This window comes from Marmota marmota, unplaced genomic scaffold (assembly GCF_001458135.2).
Source record: "Marmota marmota marmota unplaced genomic scaffold, marMar, whole genome shotgun sequence".
Classification (NCBI taxonomy): Eukaryota; Metazoa; Chordata; class Mammalia; order Rodentia; family Sciuridae; genus Marmota; species Marmota marmota.
The window spans coordinates 42,128,122-42,155,835 of record NW_025999842.1 but is presented as its reverse complement, the minus strand read 5'-3'; the positions used below and the strand labels follow the sequence as shown (position 1 = coordinate 42,155,835).

At 37.3% G+C, this 27,714-nt stretch overlaps 1 protein-coding gene across 1 annotated transcript in view; it reads right to left on the bottom strand.

The window, feature by feature from the left end:
- Nkain2 (sodium/potassium transporting ATPase interacting 2) overlaps positions 1-27,160 on the bottom strand; it is a 196,622-nt gene extending 169,462 nt beyond the window's left edge. The window contains exons 1-3 of the mRNA XM_048797531.1: positions 27,116-27,160; positions 13,749-13,760; positions 11,283-11,288 (exon numbers count right to left, since the gene is read on the bottom strand). The gene's annotated coding sequence lies outside the window, so the exon portion shown is untranslated. The remainder of the gene's footprint in view (positions 1-11,282; positions 11,289-13,748; positions 13,761-27,115) is intronic.
- Between the last annotated feature and the right edge of the window lie 554 nt (positions 27,161-27,714).

The window sequence follows — 27,714 nt, the reverse complement described above, 5'->3', positions numbered from 1 at the left end:
CTAATTCTAGGAAGTCCTAAAAATTTTCCTTAAAATTATTATTATTCATGGATGATTTCCTGCTGGTGAATTTATTTTAACTCTAAATATAGAATTTTTTTCTGGTGATACTTGTGTAGATATATGCAAACCTGCTTCTATATATAAAAACCCCAATGCGTAGGTTATTTTGGTAACAGGAAAATCAGTAAAAACAAATCACATTGCAAAACATGCCAGGAAGAAAAAAAACTGAAAAATTAAGATTGAGAAGATAAATAAAATTACAAGTATACTTTTTTTAACGAATTGAATGAATTTTACTTATGAAAGAATGTGGCCCAGAGCACAAACATTAAAACATTGAAAACATTAAAAAACATTGCTCTAAAAATACATGAGGAAAGTCCAGTGTTCTTTGGACTTCTAAAACCTAGAGTTTTAACAAACAAAATGTGATTCTTCACTGTGTGGAAAGATTCACTAAAGGTTTAATATAAAATATTTAAAGATCAGTGCTGTTAGGTTTTCATGATTTTTTCCCCCAGAAAACAGGGATCTTGTATCCATGTTCCAATAAAGATAGTTACTTCTCTTTTCTAAATCATATCTCAACTTCTTTCTTAGTCTCTAAGATTTTTTTAAATTAATTAAAATTTGTGTTCTAATTAGTTATACATGATAGTAGGATGCATTTGACACATCATACATAAATGGGTTATAACCTCTCATTCTTCTGGTTGTAATTGTTGTAGAGTGACACTGGTCATGCAATCATATAGGCACATAGGGTAATGTCTAATTCATTCTATTATCCTTCATAACCTCAAACACCATTCCACTTCACTCCGCTATGTCTAATCCAAAGCACCTCAATTCTTCCCTACTCCACCCTTATCATGAATTAGCATCTGCATGTCACTGAAAATGCTTGGCCTTAGGTTCTTTGGGATTGGTATATTTCACTTAGCATGATATTCTGCAGTTCCATCCACTTACCAGCAAATGCCATAATTTCATTCTTCTTTAAGGCTGAGTAATATTCCATTATGTATATACACCACACTTTCTTTATCAATTCATCTTTTGAAATGTGCCTAGGTTACAGTTTAGCTATTGTGAATTGAGCTGGTATAAACATTGATGTGGCTGACTCACTGTAGTATGCTGATTTTAAGTCCTTTGGGTATAAACTGAGGAGTGGGATAGCCAGTCAAATGGTGGTTCTATTACAAGTTTCCTGAGGAATCTCCATACTCCTTTCCATAGTGGTTGCACCAATTTGCAGTTCCACCAGCAATGTATGAGTGTGCCTTTTCCCCCACATATTTTATGCTATCCCACAACTGGTCTGAACCTTCAGTATCTTAAGCCTTGCTGTAAAAAAATGCATTTTTATGAAATTCTTCTCACTACCTCTTATTAATATCCTGTGTCTCTCACTTCACTTGAATTAATACTTCAGTTTACCCCTTCCAAAATACCCTGATAATTCCATTCTTTTTTTTCAACCTCATATGGTTATACCTGGTATTTCTATATGTAAGTCAGTAGTGATGTATCTTGGTCTTTTACTTTTTTCTTAGGGGTAAAGAAATACGGTAAGTCCAATATGGGCACAGTTCCTGCTCAAGAAATACAAATTAACTCTTATCTAGACAAGCAAGGCAAGAAAGGAAAGAAGGCAGGGATAAAGGAGAAATCAAGGGGGATTACAAATGGAGCAAAATAAAATAATTCAATACGGAAGTGTCCACACCATGCTAATTTCAAAAGAACCCCCAGGCTCAAAGGACTTGGTGTTATTTTAACCTCTAAAGTTATAAATCATCAGCTATGAATGGGATCCCAGTTTGGCAAAATAAGTCTTTCCTCTTTCCTAAACTTAAAACTAGCAGAGGCTTAGAGGCAGAATTTCCTCAGCTGGTTACAAGAATTAAAGATCAACTTTTCCTTGACATTATGGTTTTCAATGTACTAAATAAACCTTCTTAAGGTAGCTTTCTGATGTTTTCTCACATTCCAGTTTTTTCCTTCCCCACAAGTATCTTTTCCCATTTTGTGAGTGTTCCTTTTCCTTTCTAAAAGCTCTGAAAAATGATTTGCACTCACTCTAGAGGCTTGGCTAGGCAAAGAACAGGTGAGCTATTTCCAGAGATGTTCCTGCCATCCAAGTACTCACCTGAAGGCTACCCTTTTGTCAGTTTTTAAAGCACTTTTATGTGGATTTTTAACCAGCATGGAGGCACAGAGGTGCTGATGATATTGAAAACTTAAGAGACATTTAAGAAATACTAAATCTCCTTCTCAATAGCTCCCCACTGGGCTGGGGTTGTAGCTCAGTGGCAGAGCACTTGCCTTGCACAGGTGAGGCTCTGGGTTCCATCCTCAGCACCACATAAGAAAAGACATAAATAAAAAGAAAGCTATTTTGTACATCTACAATTCATTTTTTTTAAATAGCTCCCCACCACGACTCCAATTATTTCTCACCTAAAAGAACCAGTGTTGTCCCTGTCATTTGCCTAAAGCCTAAAACTCTGATTTCCATAGAATCTGTGCTTGGCTTCAAGGATTTTAAATCATTAGGAGCCTGAACTCATTTTGATCCATAGTTTAGGTTGTTCCCTTGTTAAATTTGTTGCCATAGAGGCTAATAAAGTTTTATGTCATTTTCTTTGTTGATTTCATTCTCTGGAAGAGAACAATTCATGGAAAAATCAACAATAAATGGTAGGAAGCTAGAGATAAACCAAGTGTTAACGTTTTTGATGATGAACTTCATAGTTCATTTTCCAGTTATTAAGAACGAAAATAATCGCAGGCAAAATGAAACATTAACACAAAATATCTCCGTACATTCTCTATGAATCTTTTGATTTTGAAGATGACAGGTGATCTCCTGGTTCTTTATAAATTATGTAACTTGTTGAATTTCAGGCAATGTTTTCTCCAGAAAAGAAATGAAATCAAATTTATGCATTAATAACCTTGTCCTGTTCTACAACAGCATTTAGAGGTAAGGATTACTGCCTTCACTTACTGGAAGAAGTAAATGAGGCTGAGAGTACATATAAACCTGCATCAAGTTCTCTTTTTCAAGGATGGAACTAAATTTCAAACCACTTTTTGTCTCACTTCATGTCTTCCCACTATACCTTGTTGCCTCTCGAGGAAATTGTCTTGGACACTCTACCAGTCATTACCAAACTAGTTTCATTATCCTACAGGTTTTTTTTTTTTTTTTAAGAGGATACATTAAAATTTGTGAAAATATACACAGAAATAATTTTAAAAATTTCTAAATGCTCTTCAGAAACCCACCCCAGTACTATAAGCAACCTTGAAATGTCCTCTTAGGTAGTTGGCCAACTCTAATCTGCAATTCATTGCACCCTCCATTTAGAGTAGAGTTATATTTGTCATGCATTTGGATGGAGAAGCTTTTAAAGATATTTTAGTTGTACTTTATTCTCATGAGAGAATTTTTTAAGTGGTAAGATTTGTATCTTGTCTTGTTTTACCCTGGCAAGTACATAGATCAATACTGCTTAGAATTCGTGGAGACAAATATAAATAAACCTCTAAGTCTAAATAAAACACCTTTAAGCACATGTACTTATTTCATTTGGATTACTTCCAAAGAGCTCTTTGCAGCTTTTGTACCACATAAAGCCAAGAGGCTACTGGTGGAAAGGTCACTATCCAAAAGAAAATGTTAAAAAATAATTTTTTAAAAATACTACTCATCATCCATTTAAAGGAGCACTTAATTTCTTAACCTCCTTTAATAAGAGGGGGTATTCTGCCAAGAGGAGAGACATAGAAATTGGGGGCACAAATTTGTGTAATAAAACAAACAATCCAGTCATTTTTTTTCAATAGTAGAAAGAGGATAGGAATGGGACTGATGGGCATGATAGTTTTTTCTTGTAAGAGTGCCTACATATCAACAGCATTAGTCACAATTGATATTTTACATTTAAAAGATACACTTCCTTCCAACTCTTTCTTTCTTCATTTTTGCAAAATGTGATGGTTTGGATCTAAAATGTCTAAGGACTCGGTTGCCAACTTGTGATAGAACTGGGAGGTTATGAAACTTCAGAAGGTGGAGACTAGTTCAGGGGAAAGAGTCACTTAGGGGTCTATACCTGAAGAGTACATTTTGTCCCTGGACACTTCTCATTCTCTGTTGCTTAGCTTGTCATGAGGTGAGCAACTTTCCTCTACCAAACCCTTGCATCTTGATGTCTGCCTCATCACAGGCACCAAAAGAATGGGTCCAAATGATTGTGAACTGAAGCCCTGAAATCAAGAGCCAACATAAATGTTTTCTCCTTTTTTATTTTTATTTTTTGGTGATAGAAAGCTAACACACAAAAAAAATATGATTATCAACTTTCCTCCCCCTGTGTTTTGATAATTCTTGCTTTGACTACCAAAAGTAACTTGAGAAATTGTAGAAAAAAATGGAGCCTAATAATTCCCTATCAAAAGTATTGTTCACAGGTATGAGTACGGCAGCCATTTAAATTTACATGTTAGCATGTAAAGTAAGAAATGGGAAATCACATATAGAAAAATATAGTGGTATGATTTTAAATTTACGTATGTATTTATTTAAGTTACCTTAATGAAGGAATATGAAGTAACCACTTATTTTCCTGCAATACAAATAAGGAATTCTGTATCATACATTTAGTATTTTTTTTTATAATTCTCTGATTAGACTGTTGGGATTTTTCTTTTGTAGTACTGGGAACTGATCCCAGAGTCTTGCACATGCTAGGCAAGTGCTCCACCTCTCTAAGCTACATCCCCAACCCTTAATTTTATTTTGAGACAGGGTCTTATTAGGTTGACCAGATGACCTCGGACTTGTGATGGTCCTTTTGAGTAGCTAGATTACAGGTGTGCACTGCCACACCTCACTTTTTAATAGTTAACTCCAGGAAGTTAGCAAAGATTCAAGCTGATGAATATGTCTAGAAGGGAAGGCAGGCCAATCCCAGGAATGGGTAGTGTGCTGAATAATTAATGCCTGTGGCAAAGTTTGGCTGGTCCTATAAGATGGAAAACTGCTCAAAGACAGGTATAATCTCTTCCTGCAAGAGGGTTCTGTGATTATAAGAGTAGAGAGGGACTAATGATCCAGTGTTACAGTATATTATTTTCTGTTGTCTAGGTTTATTTCTTTCCACTTAACTGAACAGAGAAATATGAACTACTGGGGATATCAGTCAATCTAGTTTATACAAATTAATTTAGAAAAATATTCTATAATTTCAAGTCTTATAAAATGAGTATTTATTCCCAATTGTTAGTAATATGCCTTCATTGGCAACTACTCACTATTAGTTCTTAAATACTACATGATGCTGTATTTAACAATGATTACTTATAAATTTGGGCACTTTGAGAATCTCTTTAGGAATTTTGCATTTACTTAAACACTGTAGTGAAAAAGGAGAAATTTTAATATTTTTTCCATCAGTCAGTGATTATTCACAGCTATAATCAAAGGAAAAATTCAAATTTGCACAATGAAAAGATTCAGTTATCAGCTTTCCAATTACTATGTCCAAATGTCTGAGATATTTATCTTATAAAAAGGAAAGGCTAGTCTTGGTTTTGTAGGTTCCAGTCCAAGAAGAGGTGGGCCCATTGTTTTGGGCCATTGAAGGTGCTGATGGCAATGATAGGGTATGTTTGGTGAAGGAGACTGCTTGCCTCATGGCCAACAAAGTGAAAAAGAGAGGGTAGTCCATGGTGTCACAATCTCCCTATAGGGCATGTCCCCAATTACCTAGAGTCCACCCAAAATGTCACCTCTCTTAAAGGTTCCACCAACAGTGTTACCAAGCTTTTAACCTGTGGGCCTTTAGGGGACATTCAAGATCCAAATGACACCAGATTCCTACGAACAATTCAAGCAGTTTAAGAATTTAATAAAAAGGTTACTTACTATTATAGAATATGGCTACATTATTTTGAGGAATTTTGCATTTTAAGAAATTCAGTCACAAAAGAACTGGAATTTATTGTAGATCCTAAGGCTAAATTCAAACCTAACATATCTTACTCCTTTCACTGTAAAATGTGGTAATTAATTTTCCCTGGTGCTACATTGTCACTTAGCATGGATTGAAGCTTTAGTTTTTATTAACTGTATAATTTGATTTCTCCCTAGTTGAGTCTGTGTTAATCATTCTCCATAAAGAGAGATGTATGAGTCCATCTGAGTTCACTGAGAATAAGAAAAGAATAAAAATATTTTATGTTTGGGAAATTTTAAAAGAGCTTGTGTAATTCATAGCAATCACTTTTTTCCCCCTGTCCAAATTATCCAGGTAATTATATAATTTTTCTGCTCTGTTTGACATTAAGAAAAGGGTGGTGAGAAAGGTAAAGGACTGTGAGTGAGAAGACTTGAGCACACATCCCTGGGCATCAGTCACTATCCTGCTTTCTCATTCTGTAACATAGAGGGGATAATGACCATCTTCTTTCCAGTAATTGAGTACCAGAAAAGTAAAATGGGAATTGTTACCTTTAATAAGGATAAATTTGGTCTTTGAGGGGAAGCTCGGAAGGATCTTAAAATAATGAGATTTCCGACAATTTATAATAATTAACCATTTTCATCTGAAGAATCTCCCCTTTGACTAAGGATAAGCACACAGCTGAGAACCCTACAGCAAGGGACAGTATTGGCACACTCTTACTAGCATTACTGCTCAGATTCCTTCTCCTGGCCATCCTACTGTGTCACTTTGCACTGAGTTTCCTTTTCACCCCTCAAACTTGATCTCCACCCAAGTGAAAGAGTCTGCATTTGCCTGTGTTTCTAAATGCCTATAGTGGCTCATCTACTCTACTCTATGCCTTCTTTCCACTCCAAAGAAACACCTCAGACTATGCATGGAGTTGGTACCCTTTCCTATGCTAGCTGTGTTCCTGCAACTTCTTTCCTTCATGCTATGTCTTTAGATCCTCAGCCCTCCGGTCCTTCTCTACCCAACCAGTGTCTATGGTCCAATGCATACTAATATAGAACCCAGAGTCTACATATGCTCAATAACTAAATACTGGCTTAAGTATCTCCTGGATATAACAAATGTCTAGCATGGTTTCTTAATTAACACTTATTGACAAAGATTTTATGTATTATGAAAATATTGTCTTATGAGTTTTGTCCCTTCATAATTTGGTTTAACATTTCTTTTTAACTACAATATCCTCAATATCCAGGGATCCCAATTCACAGATTCAACAATTAATGGATCAAAAATACACAAAAGAATGAAAGTTGCATCTGTACTGAAAATGCATAAACAATTTTCCTTGTCATTATTCCTTAAGCAATATAATAATTATTTATACAGCATTTACATTGTATTAGGTATTATAAGGTGGTTTAAAATATTTCAGGGTATATATGTAGGATACCTGCAAATGCTGTGCCATTTGTATAAGGGAGTTGATGATTAGCAAATTGTGGTATCCACAGAGGGTTGTGGAACCAATTCTCCTTGGATACTAAGAGAAGTCTGTATATCTATTATTTTACACAATATCTTCATGTTGGATAATGGTTTGGAATCTATTATATTTAAACTACAAACATACGTGCAAACAGAATTGAATAAGTAACTTGTTTTCGACTAATGACTTTAAGTAAGTGTACTTTTATTTCTCTTAAGCTCGAGGGAACTTATTTTCTTCCTTAATATAAATGTGCACACAAGTAAATTCTTATTCCTCAGAGGCCAAAAGGAATAGGGATGAGAAATATAACTGAGTATAAATTTGGGGGCTAGTAGAATCTGTTATAAATAATTTCTGAGGATTCAAGAGGTAAGAGCAACTTGCTTATCAGGGTCTGGAGAAAATACCTAGAATTGCAAAAGTTAGTTTTGGGGCGACAATCCCCTGAAAGTGGAAGAAGGACTATTGGGGTTGAGGTTTGCTCCTCTCCCTTCCGAGGGATTATTATATCCCTGGGGCCCAATTCTTCAACTCCATAGATTAGGCGAAAATTTTTTAAAAGTACTTATTTCCCATACATCAGATTTTCAGAGATGAGAAAGAATTTCATTTCGTTCCTCCCAGGGAAAAAAAGATGGTAGAAACATACCCATTTCTCACTTTTCTACCACTTAGCACCACTGCCAGCAGAATGATTGACTTCTCTGATAGACAAGTTTGGAAAAGAGACTGTGCATGTTCAGCAGGGTCATGCCTTTCCCCTTAGAGCCAGCTAATCAGTACAATGCACACATGCCAAGGGGAGAGGGACAGAACAGCATGCTATGTGTTTTTTATCCTAATGTTTGTATGGGTAGTTTATAACATATGTTCATAATTTTTATTGCTATCCTTTACAAAATATGCAGCTCAACTGAACTTATGCCTGGAAGCTGAGCAATACTGAACTGACCATAATACACAGAAACAAGAGTTTCATGGAAAATATCAGAGAGCTTGTGATAGTCAAAGGATCTGCCATATCTATTTGTGAAGAAAGGTAAATTTGAGCCTCCAAATAACAGATAATTCCATTATGAATGTAAAACTTACATCAGAAAGATCAATGAATTTAGTTAGATGCTGTCTTTTACCCAAGAATAATGTAAATTCAGATAAAAGAAGCTGTATAATATTGAAATATTCATCCTCAAGTTATTTAAGATATTTTAAATACATCTATATTCTTTCAAACTTGCAAGTCTAGTTTATGGAAATTAGTTGAGGTTATAGTTCTCTACTATAATAAAAGTAATTAATGTGAAGGGTGAATGATAAATAAGACACGCTGACAGTTTTTCCAGGGCATCTATGGGAAATTGATTCCAGGATCACTTTAATGTTGGTATCAACATTAAAGGATGCTCAAGTTTCTTATATAAAATGGCATAGTATTTGCATATACCTATGTACATCCTCCTATATACTTTAAATCATCTCTATAATAATACCTGATGCAATATAAAGGCTGGAATACAGTGAAGGCAGTGAGGGTGTGAGTGGGGTATGCTATTGGAAAGGTGAGAATCATGGGTAACAAAACGAAAACAATTGTGTTTATGAAGTGCCTTGGGATAGATGTGGCATCATTGACTATGATACCGACAAGTCCTCAGGACTGTGAATTTACACAATTTGGGAACTTTTGGATGGCTCATAATTTAGAGTTGGATTGCATAAAGATGGTAAAGGATGAAAACTTAAGATCTGTTGGCTTTTACAGACTTTGTCTCATTTCATCTTCATTATAGTTCTTTGAAAAGAACATTCTTAAGTAGAATGAAAGAAAAATGAGGCTGACCAAGTAAGTGGCTTGCTAAGGAACAACTAAGAATCGGATCAAAATCATTTGTCTTACTCCAAAGTATATGGTCTTTCTGCAACACCAGTAATTTTAAAATTTGATTTGTTTGCATATTTTCTTTCTGGATTTGCTTTATCACCACTTGTACTAGCTTTTTTAAACTTTTTTTTTGTTAATTAACTCTCAGTCATAATTAAAATAATTTATTTCAAGAGAGGAAGTTCACATCATTATTTAATATGCTGGTTTTTTTTCTAATACATATTAAAAATCCTCATATTACATGGAAGAAAAGGGGCCTCTACCCCTCTGGAAGTGCTCTGGCTTGCCTTAGCTCTGAATGAAGAAGAATTTGGTGAGTTAAACTGTATTTCAGCCTCCATTTAATCCTTTAGTATCCTGCTTTGAGGCAGAGTACAACCTGCATATGTGTGTGTAGTCACCCTAAATATAGCTATCAAATTGAAACTACAACAACAAAAATCTGCCAGTGTACCTCCTGACATCACCTAGCACAGTTTTGGAAATGCTGCATTTCACAGAATAATAGGGTCCATCAGCCATCTTGATGTCTGTAAAATTTCCCTTTTAGACTATTGCTTGCGTATGGGAAGCATTTAATGAGGCATGAGTCATTTCACAGAATAGATTTCCTGGATGTTTAATGCATCTTTAAATGTGCATTAAATAGATGGATTTATACACTTGGGTATGTAAATGCTGCTTCTTTGGTTCATGAATCTGAATTGATGATAAAAGCTCAGGTATCATAGGACCTGCCCCTTGACAAGATTGTTCTATGTCTCTGTGATTTATTTACTCCATATTTTGTCAGAAGTTCCAGGATTTCACTAATTCAAAGCTGATCTCAACACTCCTACAAACTTAGGTGAGCGGCCTTTGAATGGAACCTTTGGAATCTGGCCCTTCACCTCTGCTTTCACCTCATTTACTATATTCCCATAGTTCAGACCCTGGCAATTACTTCCTCTTTGGATATTGACACAAGAAACAAAGACTCATTTTTCTATTTTAAAGAGTAACACAAATAAATTCAATTTGGTTATAAGTATACTTTTTTAAAACTGCAATGTGTTACAGGAGAAAGAGCAATGGTTTTGGAAAGAGATACCCTATTTGAATTTGGCATTTAATAATATCTCACTATGTGGCCTTAGCTGAGTTAATTAACCTTATTATCTTCCTGTTTAAAATGTGGATAATACTTGTACATTTTTCTATGGGACAAAAATATATAAAGCATCTGCAACACAAGTCAGTGCTCATGAAGATCATTTCTCCCTCCCTTTCAACATAAATTTAAATTATAAAGGGTGAAGTGAGATTAGCTATTCAAGAATTTGAAATATGGTTTCAATGCACTGTGGGTTCTTATCCAGCTATTTAGTATTATCAAACGAAACTGATATATCCTGCTCGCCAGCATTGTAAGCAATCAGTTCTCCCAAAATGAAAATGAAGCAAAGGACTATCATCTGCCATTACTAAATCACAAGATCTAGCATTTTCTTCCTTTGGTTAGTAAGGTCACAGGTTGAGTGAAGAGCATTATCTACCAAGGCTCCTGACTGCTCTGCAATGTCAGTGAGCAAAATCTTGATTAAGAAACATGTATAGGGAAGTCTCCCACTTGGTTGCTATCTGTGTGGTTTAAAAATTAGATTTCCAAGAGAAAATAGGTACCAGGGAAAAAAAGAAATTATGCTCGACTCTCACTTCATGACTCACGTTTAGACTCTTTGATGATTGTATTTAGAGCTGAAGAGGAGCAAAAGCAACACAAGTGTCAGGCAGATGGACGGGCAAAGAGATCGATATTGAGGATGCTCAAGGAGATGAGTTTCCCTTCTTACTTGGTATTTTTGTTCCATGAATGATGCTTCTCAGAGATTTAATTATCTTACTGTAAAACAGAAAAAACCTATATAAACTAGATTTGAGATAGAAGTTGAGATTGGAAATTCTAAGAAATGAAACAACACAAATGAGCCTCTGGTATAAAAAAAACTGTGAGAAAATTCAGTGATGCATATTACTTTTTATTTACATCATATAACAATTTGCTTAAAGGATATTTTCAGATTCAAACCTCTAATTTTAATAGGTACATACCCTGGATCAAGACAAACAGACACATATCACAAATAGAGTCAAAGACCTTGAGGACAACATGTTGCCAAAATGAAAAGTCCTATCTTAAGAAGTTACAGTTCTGTTTCCTGCTTTTGGAAAGCTGCAGAAAATAAATCATATTCATGTTGTAAATTTTGGATGAAATAAAGTAAAAGGTGTCTATGAGACACCTATGAAAAGATCTTTTGCTAATTCCACTTCATTTCATGTCCTACCACTTCATGGTGGCATAAGGAAATTGGTATTTTGGCAGTACAAGTAAGCTGACTTTTTATCTCTCCTTAGACTTCAGAAATTAGAATATCTGCTATAAGTCACAGAACCACATGGAGTCCCTCAGTCTCCAAAATCTCATTCCGATGTTTCCTTTTAGCTCTTATTCTTCTAGAGTGAACACATTATGCATTATTTATCCTGTGGATCTCACAGACAATCTCATTCAAGGAAATTGTCCTGCCTCTTTCTCTTCTTTCTTCTACATGTGGAATTTGCTACCTATGAACATGCTCACTAACTACTTCTATTGAACACATAGAATCTTTTCTTTTGTTTTTAAATTTTTTATTGTTGGTTGTTCAAAACATTACATAGTTCTTGATATATCATATTTCACACTTTGATTCAAGTGGGTTATGAACTCCCATTTTTACCCCATATACAGATTGCAGAATCACATCAGTTACACATCCATTGATTTACATATTGCCATACTAGTGTCTGTTGTGTTCTGCTGCCTTTCCTATCCTCTACTATCCCCCTCCCAAAACACATACAAATCAACTCTCACATACTCACTCTACNTCCCCTCTTCTCTTTCTACCCCCTCTACTGTCAAGAATCTTTACTTAACATAGGGTCCTGAACATTTCCTCTTCTTCAGAGTTTGTAACTGGGCACAGCTTACTATTAGCCCTTTGACCCTTCCCCCCCACCCAACCATAACAAGAATATTATCTCTGTTTTAGGATCTATCTTTTCACACGATTATCAAATTGACCAATCATAGTATATCAACCTCTTAAACATAGATTTGTAAAAGGGAAAGACCCTGTGTCCATCAGAGTCCACTTCTAGAGACGAAAATGAGGCTCAGAAGAGAGAAGGTTCCTCTTTTTGAGATTGATAGTAACAGACTGAGAAAAACCTGAAAAAGCGTAGTGTCAGCTCTTCCACCACACCAGGGAGCATGTCTGGGAAAATCCTTCTGATAGAAGTTCTAAAGAAATTCCAGATGGATATATATATTATTTGCATCTTCAAATTTTACTGATCCTGAATTTAACAGCCCCTCATTAGATGCCTAGTATACGAACCACACTGAGTTCTTATCATTGATTAAGTTGTGTTTCTATCACTTGAATTTAAAGAGTTCAATAAAATTTATCCTTAACTTGGATCCTCAAATTTTCCACAGCCAATTGTACTTATTTTATTACCTGCACATCCTTCTCTGTGACCAGAAGATCTAAGGTACTCTGCATTTTCTCTTGTTTCATCTTCAACTTATATTTTTAAGTTCAACAATATGTGTTGTGCTCTGAAGAGCTAAGTTTAGTCTTCTACTGATACGTCATAAATGCTGAGGAGCTTCCTATCTTAACAGCTGAGTGTTCCCTTTCATTATAGATGAAATGTCCCTGGTAGTTCTTCCCTTACAGTCTAATCATGCCAAAAACAGTTCTAGAAGTAATTAATACCATTTAAAATATGTTTAGGATAAAATGGCCAGAAGCTAAAGGACAATGAGCATTTTCCTGGGTTTAAAGTCTCCACCCTGCCCCAATATACCACTGACTGAATCCTAGGAACCTGTGAATATGACTTAATTTTGGAAAAAAAAAAGCTTTGTAGATTTAATTAAGGATATAGAGATGAGATCATGCTGGAGTATTTAAAGAGGCTCTATATCCAGTCATTAAAGTTCTTATAGGAGCCAAATGAATAGTCCATACAAAGATGAAAGCAGAAATTGGAATTTTGCCAAAGTTGGAGTTACGCCAAAAACCAAGAGATGCCTCCAGACACCATAGCTGGAAGAGGCAAGGAAGGATTCTTCCCTAGAACACCCAGAGGGAGCTTGTCCCTGCTCATATTTTGATTTTGAACTCTGGCCTTTGTAACTGTGAGAGAACAAGTTTACATTATTGGGAACAACAAAGTTCATGTTAATTTGTTAGAGCAGCTACACGAAACTAATGCAGATATTATAAAACAAAAACGTGAACATCAATTATTCACATTCAGAATCAACGAATGTTCAAATTGTTATTTCCATTGCTGTGGTCTCCAGCCTGGGACACAGCCCTTGGGATGCCTCGGACAGATCTGATTCTGCAGCAAGAAAGGGGGAAGGGCAAGTTGAGTTGGGAGAGGTCTTAAAAGGCAAGCAAAGTCTTATCTAAAAGTCTTTATTTCTCAAATTCTTCATTGAGAGACATACATTTTATTTGAGTAAAGTTAGGGATCTTAGAGACAGAGATAGATAGTAAAAGGTGCAAGAAACCTGTAATTAGAAAGACTTGAGTGCAAATTATAGCTTCAGCCCTAGCTCAGGGATGTGGAACCGTCTTTGACATAATAGATATTTCTGAGTTTAAAAGAGAAACCCTGGCTCTCCTTTTATGGAGTTGAATGTGAGAAGAACATTAGGCCTAGAGTTTACAGTTTATCTTCTGACTCTGAAGGGACCATCTTTTATTATTTATTTATTTTTTGTTTGCTCGCAATGCTGAGTGGGGGGTGGCCAAACTTCAGGTCTTTCACATGCTAGGTAAGTGCTCTCCCACTGAGCTTCACCTCCAAGTCTGATGTATATCTTAGATAGAGTCCAACAGAAAAATTCAAGCTGAGAGTAGTAGAAAAGTGAGAAATTAATTACATGATTTAAGGTTTTGAATTTAGCATGTTGTATATCCCAAATTTTTTTAATTGTAAGAGTCAATAAATTTCATTTTGTCCAAGGTGCTTAATCCACTGACTGCTGATATACTGTGTACAGCAATAGCATAATTCCTGAAACATAGTGTATACTTTATAAACATTAGTATCCTGTTAGGCTAAAATTCTATCAATGTATGCTGAAGAAATTGCCTTAGATCAGTGGGTTTTCAACCTTGGCTGCATATTATAATCACCTGCACAGCAACAGCTTTTGAAACCTTCCTCTGTCCAGTGGCACTCCATACCAATTAAATCACAGTCTCTGGGAGTAAGAAAGACTTGGGATTTACTATGTTCTTAGAGCTCCCCTTGTTTATTCCAATGTGCAGCCAAAGGTGAGAACCACTGTTTTACGGCTGACTTACAAACAGAATTTCTAGAGAGAGAGAAAATAAAGATGGCTTTTACTTTAAATAGCAACCCTAAGTATTGCCTATTTATTGTGTCAAGATTTTGAAGTTCACTACCTCTGTGGAGACAGCTTCTAATCTTGTTTTTGTTCCCTCTGGCAAATTGTTGCTAGTTTTCTTTAGCAGGAGTTAAGAGAAAATCTTTCTAGCCTCAGTAGGCTATGCTGATTTATTTTTATTCTGTGAAAACCCCTCCAAGCATTTGAGCTTGTTATTTTATTAGGGACTAATAAATTTAACTCGATCATACACAACTGCTAAAAGACTTAGTGTTCCATATGAGGCAGTCTATAGGCAGTGGTATCTTTAAAACTTCCAGCTTAGTTTATGAAAGGTATTAGTGTTACATTAATAGCAATAGCCAATGTGAAATTGTGTACAAATTATCGATTTATTAGTTTCCAACTTCTGCTTCCCAGGCTCTATGAGCATACAGTAGTGATCCATAAAAACTCCTAGAATACTGGGAATTTGGTGTTAGTAGGTGGTAGAAAAAGAAAAACTGGATTTAGAGCCATAAAACAAGCATTTCTATCACTTAAGAGATGAGTTCATCATTGAAAGTTACAGTTTTTTTCTCATTTGTAAATGAGAATAGTAATATTTCAGCTGTAAAACTTAGAGGATAAATAAATAATTTTAGCCTAGATGAGGTTTATAAACCAAAAATAAAGATGAAACGTTAGATTTTTTTAAAAAGGGATTACATATACATGAGTTTTGCATGAATGATTTGAAGAAGAAAGATAATTCAACAAACTCTAAAGTAACACTTATCCAAAAGGTGTCTCTCATGTATCACAGAAAAATCAGAAACCTGGAGAATCATCTGGTTCTCTGGTATTATGTATTCCTTTCCATAAGTCACATCAGAGGAAAAGAATTCCAATATTTGTAGGCATCTATAACGAACCACACAGCCTTAAAATACCATTTTCTAATTTAACGTTATTTGAGTGCCTGATTGGAAGCAGGCACTGTCTTATTAACCCTCACAATAAGCCAGTGAGGATCCTGGGCCCAGTGTTTTTAAGAAATGTAAAACTATGTTGCAAATAAATGGCACAAATAGAATTTTAAATAAAGTCTACCTCTATAGCCATGTGTTCTCAATGATGTCACACTGATTCCTAGTTCTGGCAGAAAGGTAATTTTTTTTTTCTTGTAAAAAAGAATATGTAACACTGACAATCATTACACATTTTCCATACCAATTATTTTTCACACTGTAAGTTTGGAAGGTACAATTCAATGCAGGAAATGTGCTGGTACAGACTGTTTTCCCTAGCCAGGCCATTTGTCAGATTTTAGTTTGTCATCTTAGAACCTCTGATGCTTTCATCACCAAAGCAGTAGCACTTTTTCGAGAACTGGCCTCAGTAAAAGGACAGGATTTGCCAAACATAGATGCATTCAAGTTTTAGCATACAATCACTTCTTTTAAGAATTTTGGGAGGAGAAGGAAGATGGCGGTGAGGGGAGTGCATTGCCCCCGTGTGCTGCTTCACTGTGTGGGAGTATGACAAGTCAGGACGGCTAAAGGATATCTTGTTAGGAATTTCCAGCAATAGTGGGGTGCTCCGGAACCTGGAGGAAGGATTTCCATCGCACGAGGATCGGCTACGGGGACTCAAACGCAAGAGGTTTGTCGCACGGAGGGTAACACTGCTTATTCAGCAAATCGCCCCGCGGCTAGAGTCTGCAGCGCGCGCTGGGATAGAGACGCAGGGTTACAGCGCTGCAGTTTCTGCCAGCCGCGCAAGCACCGTACTCAGGGCTGAATTCTGGGTTCGAGACTGGGGAAGGAAGCGGTCCATCTCGGTTCTCCACACCGGTCAGACCACAGAGGAGGCCAGCAGCCACCATGTTGGTAAACTGACGTCACCTCCCCTGTTTTTGACTGACCGCAGCTCATTCAGCCATAGATCAGGTAATTTCAGGCTGCAATTCGCCTGCGGCTTGCAGACAGATTGCTAGGGTTCAGCGCCTGGGTGCTTCTTAGAACCTGAGCTTATCGGAGCGAACACCGAGCGCGGGGCGGCCGAGTTCCGGCTCCCGGAACCGTCCCACGGAGCCTGCGGAGGCTGCTTCTTGGACCCTGCTCCTATCAGAGCATACAACAAGCACTAAGCAGCCGAATTCCGGCTCCCGGAACTGAGCCCGCGGGGACTGCTTCTTGGAGCTTACACTTATAGGAGCTTACACCGAGCACGGAGCGGCCGAGTTCCGGCTCCCGGAACTTCCCTGGACCGGGGCTAGGAGCCCGCGGAAACTGCTTCTCGGTACGGGTCCTGCTGAGGGCCGGTCAGGACTCACCCGTTGCTTTGGTTGCCCGGCAAGGGGAACGAAATGCTGCCATTCGCATAGGATACCAACATGGCAGAGATCTGATGTCAGCAGAAAGCGGCGGAGGAGAGAACTTCATCAATACCAGCGGTGACATAAGCAGTTGGTCTCCTGGTAGGGGGGGTGAGGCACAGTCACCTGAGCCTCCTCAATTTGTCGTTGAGCCAGAGGGGAGAAGCCGGGCCGCCGCCAGCGCCCGGAGCAGGCCCAGCGGCTCGCCAGCGTGGTGACCGCGTGACCCCAATTGGAGAGGGGGCGGAGCGGAGCCGCCACCCGCACCCGCAAGGTGGGCAGACCCGCGACCCAGTGGTACATGGGCGTGGTAGGAGGGGCAGGGCAGAGCCGCCGTTCGCGCTTGCAAGGTAAACAGACCTGTGACAGCCGGGCGGGTCAGGCCCAGTGGCCTGCCAGTGTGGTACACATGTCACCCCAACTGGAGTAGGGGCAGAGCAGATCCTTCTCCCACGCCCGGATCAGGCCCTGCCGGTGTGGTGGTCACGTGACCCCAATTGGAGTGGGGGCGGAGCGGAACCGCCACCCGTGCCCGCAGGGTGAGCAGACCAGTGATCAAACTGCAGATCAGACCCAGGGGTCCGCAGGCGTGGTAGGAGGGGCAGGGCAGATCCGCCGCCCGCGCCTCCAAGGTAGGCAGACCTACAACAGACCGGCGGATCAGGCCCAGGAGCCTGCCGGCGTGGTACAAACACCACCCTAATTGGAGTAGTGGCAGAGCAGAGTCGCCGCCCGTGCCAGGAACAGGCCCAGCGTCCTGCAGGCGGGGTAGTCACGACACCCCATTTGGAGTAGGGGCAGAGTAGAACCGCCGCCCGCGTCTGCAGGGTAGGCAAACCTGCAACCGACTGGCGGATCAGGCCCGGTGGCCTGCCGGCGTGGTACACTCGTCACCCCAATTGGAGTAGGGGCAGAACAGAGCCGCCGCCAGCTCCCAGAACAGGCCCAGTGACCTGCCGGCGTGGTAGCCACGACACCCCAATTGGAATAAGGAGAGAGCAGAGCCGCCGCCCGCACCTGCAGGAAAGATACGCAAGCAGTATGAAAAGACAAGGAAAGAAAGGACCACAAGCAATGCAGGTCAACGCAACTTTAGAAGAGGTAACAGCTGCAGCAGATGGAATGTCAGATAAAGAATTCAGGATATACATGCTTCAGATGATCTGGAGTATCAAGGAAGACATTAAACAGCAAAATCAGACAATGAAAGATCACTTCGACAACGAATTACGCAAACAAATCCAGGAAGCAAAGGATCAACTATACAGGGAGATAGAGGTTATAAAAAACAAACAATCAGAAATCCTAGAAATGCAGGAAGCAATAAACCAACTTAAAAACTCAATGGAGAATACTACCAGCAGAGTAGAACACTTAGAAGATAGAACATCAGACAATGAAGACAAAGTATTTCAACTGGAAAAGAACATAGACAGCTCAGCAAGACTGTTAAGAAACCATGAGCAGAACATCCAAGAAATATGGGATAACATTAAGAGACCAAACTTAAGAGTCATTGGGATACAGGAAGGTACAGAGCTCCAAACCAAAGGAATGAGCAGTCTATTCAATGAAATAATACGAGAAAACTTCCCAGACTTGAAGAATGAGACAGAATCCCAAATCCTAGAAGCCTACAGGACGCCGAATGTGCAAAATCATAAGAGATCCACACCTAGACACATTATAATGAAGATGCCCAACATACAGAATAAGGAGAGAATTTTAAAAGCTACAAGAGAAAGGAAGCAGATTACATTTAGGGGTAAGCCAATCAGGATAACAGCTGATCTTTCAACACAGACTCTGAAAGCTAGAAGATCCTGGAATAACATATTTCAAACACTGAAAGAAAATGGGTTCCAACCAAGAATTGTGTATCCAGCGAAATTAAGCTTCAGGATGGAAGATGAAATTAAAACCTTCCACGATAAACAAAAGTTTAAAGAATTCGCAGCTAGAAAACCATCTCTTCAAAACATCCTCGCCAAAGCATTACAGGAAGAGGAAATGGAAAATAACAATGAAAACCAACAGTGGGAGGTAGGACAGTAAAGGGGGGGGAAATAATCAAAGAGGAAAACAAACCATGTTTAGTAACAGAAATAAACAAATATGGCTGGAAGAACAACCCATATCTCAATAATAACCCTAAATGTTAATGGCTTAAACTCACCAATTAAGAGACACAGGCTAGTAGAATGGATCACAAAACAAGACCCAACAATATGCTGCCTACAGGAGACGCATTTGATAGGAAAAGACATACATAGGCTGAAGGTGAAAGGTTGGGAAAAATCATATCACTCATATGGACTTCGGAAACAAGCAGGAGTGTCCATACTCATATCAAATAAAATAGATTTCAAGCCAAAGTTAATCAAAAGGGATAAAGAGGGACACTACATACTGCTTAAGGGAACCATACACCAACAAGACATAACAATCATAAATATTTATGCCCCAAACAATGGTGCAGCTATGTTCGTCAAACAAACTCTTCTCAAGTTCAAGAGTCTAATAGACCACCATACCATAATCATGGGAGACTTCAACACACCTCTCTCGCCACTGGACAGATCTTCCAAACAAAAGTTGAATAAGGAAACTATAGAACTCAATAACACTATTAATAACCTAGACCTAATTGACATATATAGAGTATACCACCCAACATCAAGCAGTTACACTTTTTTCTCAGCAGCACATGGATCCTTCTCAAAAATAGATCATATATTATGTCACAGGGCAACTCTTAGACAATATAAAGGAGTAGAGATAATACCATGCATCTTATCTGATCATAATGGAATGAAACTGAAAATCAACGATAAAAGAAGGAAGGAAAAAGCATACATCACTTGGAGAATGAACAATAGGTTACTGAATGATCAATGGGTTATAGAAGACATCAAGGAGGAAATTAAAAAATTCTTAGAGATAAATGAAAACACAGACACAACATATCGGAATCTATGGGACACATTGAAAGCAGTTCTAAGAGGAAAATTCATTGCTTGGAGTTCATTCCTTAAAAAAAGAAAAAACCAACAAATAAATGATCTCATACTTCATCTCAAAATCCTTGAAAAAGAAGAGCAAAACAACAGCAAAAGAAGTAGAAGGCAAGAAATAATTAAAATCAGAGCTGAAATTAATGAAATCGAAACAAAAGAAACAATTGAAAAAATTGACAAAACTAAAAGTTGGTTCTTTGAAAAAATAAACAAAATCGACAGACCCTTAGCGATGCTAGCGAAGAGAAGAAGAGAGAGAACTCAAATTACTAGCATACGGGATGAAAAAGGCAATATCACAACAGACACTTCAGAAATACAGAAGATAATCAAAAACTATTTTGAATCCTTATACTCCAATAAATTAGAAGATAGTGAAGGCATAGATAAATTTCTTAAGTCATATGATCTGCCCAGATTGAGTCAGGAGGATATAGACAACCTAAACAGACCAATATCAATTGAGGAAATAGAAGAAACCATCAAAAGACTACCAACTAAGAAAAGCCCAGGACCGGATGGGTATACAGCAGAGTTTTACAAAACCTTTAAAGAGGAACTAATACCAATACTTTTCAAGCTACTTCAGGAAATAGAAAAAGAGGGAGAACTTCCAAATTCATTCTACGAGGCCAACATCACCCTGATACCTAAACCAGACAAAGACACTTCAAAGAAAGAAAACTACAGACCAATATCTCTAATGAACCTAGATGCAAAAATCCTCAATAAAATTCTGGCGAATCGGATACAAAAACATATCAAAAAAATTGTACACCATGATCAAGTAGGATTCATCCCTGGGATGCAAGGCTGGTTCAATATACGGAAATCAATAAATGTTATTCACCACATCAATAGACTTAAAAATAAGAACCATATGATCATCTCGATAGATGCGGAAAAAGCATTCGACAAAGTACAGCATCCCTTTATGTTCAAAACTCTAGAAAAACTAGGGATAACAGGAACATACCTCAATATTGTAAAAGCAATCTATGCTAAGCCTCAGGCTAGCATCATTCTGAATGGAGAAAAACTGAAGGCATTCCCTCTAAAATCTGGAACAAGACAGGGATGCCCTCTCTCTCCACTTCTGTTCAACATAGTTCTCGAAACACTGGCCAGAGCAATTAGACAGACGAAAGAAATTAAAGGCATCAAAATAGGAAAAGAAGAACTTAAATTATCACTATTTGCAGATGATATGATTCTATACCTAGCAGACCCAAAAGGCTCTACAAAGAAACTATTAGAGCTAATAAATGAATTCAGCAAAGTGGCAGGATATAAAATCAACACGCATAAATCAAAGGCATTCCTGTATATCAGCGACAAATCCTCTGAAATGGAAATGAGGACAACCACTCCATTCACAATATCTTCAAAAAAAATAAAATACTTGGGAATCAACCTAACAAAAGAGGTGAAAGACTTATACAATGAAAACTACAGAACCCTAAAGAGAGAAATAGAAGAAGATCTTAGAAGATGGAAAAATATACCCTGTTCATGGATAGGCAGAACTAACATCATCAAAATGGCGATATTACCAAAAGTTCTCTATAGGTTTAATGCAATGCCAATCAAAATCCCAACGGCATTTCTTGTAGAAATAGAGAAAGCAATCATGAAATTCATATGGAAAAATAAAAGACCCAGAATAGCAAAAACAATGCTAAGCAGGAAGTGTGAATCAGGCGGTATAGCGATACCAGACTTCAAACTATACTACAGAGCAATAGTAACAAAAACAGCATGGTACTGGTACCAAAACAGGCGGGTGGACCAATGGTACAGAATAGAGGACACAGAAACCAATCCACAAAACTACAACTATCTTATATTTGATAAAGGGGCTAAAAGCATGCAATGGAGGAAGGATAGCATCTTCAACAAATGGTGCTGGGAAAACTGGAAATCCATATGCAACAAAATGAAACTGAATCCCTTTCTCTCGCCATGCACAAAAGTTAATTCAAAATGGATCAAGGAGCTTGATATCAAATCAGAGACACGCCGTCTGATAGAAGAAAAAGTTGGCTACGATCTACATACTGTGGGGTCGGGCTCCAAATTCCTCAATAGGACACCCATAGCACAAAAGTTAATAACTAGAATCAACAAATGGGACTTACTCAAACTAAAAAGTTTTTTCTCAGCAAAAGAAACAATAAGAGAGGTAAATAGGGAGCCTACACCCTGGGAACAAATCTTTACTCCTCACACTTCAGATAGAGCCCTAATATCCAGAGTATACAAAGAACTCAAAAAATTAGACAATAAGAGAACAAACAACCCAATCAACAAATGGGCCAAGGACCTGAACAGACACTTCTCAGAGGAGGACATACAGTCAATCAACAAGTACATGAAAAAATGCTCACCATCTCTAGCTGTCAGAGAAATGCAAATCAAAACCACCCTAAGATACCATCTCACTCCAGTAAGATTGGCAGCCATTATGAAGTCAAACAACAACAAGTGCTGGCGAGGATGTGGGGAAAAGGGTACACTTGTACATTGCTGGTGGGACTGCAAATTGGTGCAGCCAATTTGGAAAGCAGTATGGAGATTTCTTGGAAAGCTGGGAATGGAGCCACCATTTGACCCAGCTATTCCCCTTCTTGGTCTATTCCCTAAAGACCTAAAAAGAGCATGCTACAGGGACACTGCTACATCGATGTTCATAGCAGCACAATTCACAATAGCAAGACTGTGGAACCAACCTAGATGCCCTTCAATAGACGAATGGATAAAAAAAATGTGGCATTTATACACAATGGAGTATTACTCTGCATTAAAAAATGACAAAATCATAGAATTTACAGGGAAATGGATGGCATTAGAGCAGATTATGCTAAGTGAAGCTAGCCAATCCCTAAAAAACAAATGCCAAATGTCTTCTTTGATATAAGGAGAGTAACTAAGAACAGAGTAGGGACGAAGAGCAGGAGAAGAAGATTAACATTTAACAGGGATGAGAGGTGGGAGGGAAAGGGAGAGAGAAGGGAAATTGCATGGTAATGGAAGGAGACCCTCAGGGTTATACAGTGGAGGGGGTAGAGAGAGAGGAGGGGAGGGGAGGGGAGAGGTGGGGAGGGGGGAGGGTGGAGGATGGGAAAGGCAGCGGAGCACAACAGACACTAGTATGGCAATTTGTAAATCAATGGATGTGCAACTGATGTGATTCTGCAATCTGTGTATGGGGTGAAGGTGGGAGTTCATAACCCACTTGAATCAAAGTGTCGAATATGATATGTCAAGAAATTTGTAATGTTTTGAACAACCCACAATAAAAAATTAAAAAAAAAAGAATTTTGGATTTTTCCCTCTTCAATTGAAGTGCAATTACTATTTGGAAGAACTGAATGATTTTCATATCTATCAAATTTGACTTAGAAAACATCTGTTAAAATTATTTCACAGTTTCATGACAACAATACTTGAAGCTTTAAGAATATGATACCTCATTTGCAGCAATTATTTTTCAGAAGTAGTTAAAACCATTTCTTTACCCACAGTCTTTAAATATCACTATTTCTTTACCTACGTCTAAAGAAGAAAAAAAAAATTGGTAGAAAACTCCCTCTTCCTTTTTAACAGAAATGGAATTATAATGCTAACATGGCTCAGGCTGAGGATCCTTGCAAAACTCAGGCAATGTGGGTGTGCACTGTTCAAGTGTGTGTTTTCCTCTGTGCACAAGTATGTCTCTTTTATTCTCCAATAATGAATCAAAATTGAAAATAATTTGGTTTTCATGACATGTTATAATTATGTTATGTAATTATCTTTCTTAAATGTGATGATTAAAGTAAAAACCTTTCCAGGAACTTTTAGGAGAGTAGTTTTTCTTTTTAAAAAAAAAAAAAATTGTAAAAAAACTTAGGTTGTCTTTCTATTAAATTCATTGAAAATAAACCAGTATCTTGTTTCAAAAACTCATCTGCATAGAAATATCTGGTCCAGAACATGATTAAGATATCAACTATATCAAGGCACACTATAGAGAAGTGGTTTATGAAGGTAACACATGAACCACTTTTATCTCTGTTGCCATATTTAGTGAATCTACATGCCACTGTCTCAAAACATGGTTTCCATTAATGGTTTCTTTTCCCTATCCATCAAGGCATTAAAATAATTTATTAAAATAATATATTTATTTGTTCTTTATAGCCACCACATTTTTCCTGATGAATATATTTGTCTTTTGGATATATATATATATATATCTTTTCTAGATTTAGATACCTTACTAAAAGGATTTTGGATTTAATGCCTTGTCTCTTTTATTGAAAAACAACCTAATAAAGCAAAATAAATAGGCATAAATCTCTAAGTATTTAAATATGGTTATGAGAGAGGAATTTATAGGACATTTTTAAAAAAGAATATGTTCTTTACTTAAACAATCTAAAATAAGATATTAATGACCTTAGTACCAGAACCTTTAAATAAAAATTAGGGAGAAATTAGTAATTTTAAAATTGATGCTATTGCTGATATAAATTTGCACAGAATTGTGCTCTATTATTCACTACATTCGTTATTTTAATAAAATACCACTTTTGTATTCAACTGTACAACTCTGAGAAATATATTTCACCCTTTGCCTCCTACACTGTGAAGTTGTCTTTAACTGTTCCTTATGTGTGCCTTAGTATCTCTCAGAATTCCACCAGTTGGATGTCTGATTCAACTTATTATTTAAATCATCCACAGATAATTGTAAATGTGCCAAAAATTAATCTTTTGTCAAATCCATTTTTATTAGTATGTCACTTCTAATCAATCTTCTAATTTATGATACTTGAATTGTATAGTGCTATCACAGTAACTATCTGTATGACCACACTAAGGTTTTAGACTCATAATTCCAGTTATGATTTTTATAGTATATATCCTATTCTTTCAATGTAGCAAATATCTTGGGTATGAATGATTACTTTTACTGAAGAAGTTGATAATTCAGCAAATAAGTAAGTTAACATAAGCCTATGAAGTAATATAATATGGACTAGAACCTGATTAGGTCAAATTTTGCTAAAAAGACTTATAAGGCGAGAAGGTCTTGGAAAGATTCAGTGCAGATATGATATTTAAGACGTCTTTGAGGGATACTTAGAAATTCATCAAGCAGAAATGAGAGAAGGAGAGAATGGCTTAAACAACACTTTCATACTAGGCAAACATGAGACATGTTTTCTATGAAACTGAGTGATTTGAATAGTGTGGATGAATAGGAAAAACATGAGAATAGATGATAAATTCATTTGAAACCAGATCAAGGAAGATCTTGAATAAGGGAGGAAAAGATTTTGTTTTTATATTTAGCACTAACTAATTAATTACAGGTACTGGAGAGCTACTTCATTTGTAACTTACCTATCAATTCCCTCAATGATTCTTTTTTTAAAAATTTGTTTTAGTTACACATGACAGTACAATTATCTTGACATATCATACATTTGAATCCGATGGGATATAATTTTTCATTTTTCTGAGTGTACAGGTTGCAGAATTACATTGGGCATGCAGTCACATATATACCCACAGCAATAATAACGTTTATTTTATTCTGCTGTCCTTCCTTTCCCCCTTTCCCCTCCCCTCCCCTCCCATCACTTCTCTCTACCCAATCTAATGTGACCCACTTCTTCTTTCGAAGGAGGTCTCACTCCCACTTCCATGCAATTCCCATTTTCCCTCCCTTTCCCTCCCACCTCTCTTCCCTATCTAAAGGTAATTTTCTTCTCATGCTTTTCCTCCCTACCACATTTTGAGTCACCCCCCTTATATCAGAGAAGACATTCGACATTTGTTTTTTAGGGATTGGCTAACTTCACTTAGCATAATCTGCTCTAATGCCATTCATTTCCATGCAAATGCCATGATCTTGTTAATTTTTAGTGCCGAGTAATATTCCATTGTGTATAAATGCCACATTTTTTTTTATCCATTCATCCATTGAAGGGCATCTAGGTTGGCTCCACAGTCTAGCTATTGTGAATTGTGCTATTATAAACATTGATGTGGCTGTGTTCCTGTAGTATGCTGTTTTTAGGTCTTTTGAGTATAGTCCAAGAAGAGGAATAGCTGGGTCAAATAGTGGTTCCATTCCCAGCTTTCCAAGGACTCTCCACACTGCTTTCCAAATTGGCTGCACCAATTTGCAGTCCCACCAGCAATGTATGAGTGTACCTTTTCCCCCGCATCCTCGCCAGCACTTGTTGTTGTTTGACCCAATGATTCTTTGAGACAAATATTGTTCTCCCTATTTAAAAGTGACAAACCTATTATCCATAAACATCTTGCCTAAGACTATAAAGGTGGTCCATGACATATCTTGAGCTCAAACTCAGATTTATCTGGCTCCCAAGACCATGTCCTTTTATGACACCACACTCTGGAACTTTATTCTTTAAGAAAGGGAGAGCTGTTGAACTCTAGTGAGGAAAAGCATATCTATGTAAAGCCATTCTAGTTAAGAAGTAGCATAATCAGATCTGTAAACAAATATACTCAACTAAATACATCCTGGTCAGTCCTTTTCAGGAAGAGAAGGAAGATGCCTAAATAAATGCATAAAAAAGAAGAGTTTTACCCAGAAAGTGACAGCAGAGACTAGATTATTGAAGTAATGAGTGTGCACTTCAAAAAATAGGACATCTGTATTTAATACATTCAATTAATGAAAACACATTCCAGTTTCTTATATGATCAAGTAAGCTAGTGTCAGACTAATATTCCTGCACATAATGAAATACCTTATATCAAAGTGAAATGCAGAGTCAAAGGTAGAGGAGCACAGGCAGGAAGTGGAGCACAGGCAGGAAGTGGAGAGGAGTTAACAACTAGAGGAAGTAGCATACTGCTTGTAGTGTATATAGTTCTAATTAAACCCCATAGGCTCCTGGCCAGAAGAACAAGAGAACAAAGTTCAGGGCAACAACAAGTATTGGGAAGTAAGCACAAATGCAGCAAAGAAGATAGAGAGGAAGAAACTCAAATTGTCTTTATGAATCCTCCTAAACCTCTGGATGTTCCCTGAACCACACTCACATATGAAAGACTCAAAAAAAAAAAAAATTAAAGAATCAAATGGTGATTTGAACTACCATTTAAGAGTTTGTTTTGTAGTTTGAATTCAACCAAATTCAATGCTTACTAAAACTAACAGATAAAAAAAATAAAAAGCAAACACTCTTCAGAGAAAGATAATAGAATCCTGTTGTCACAACATAAAAATGATGATGTTCAGGTAAAGCTCATAATAAATCCATATATTAAGAGTCAAGAAAACTCGAATACTCTCAAGTGAAAAACTATCAACCATGTGTTAACAGATTCTTGAACTAATAGGATTTCAAAGCATCTCATATCATATTAAAATATGGGGATGAACACACACACACACACACACAAACACAAACACACTCATACTCTTAATGAGTGAAAAGACAGTATATTTTTACAAAGAGGTAAAAACTATAAAAAAGAACAAAATCAGAATTCT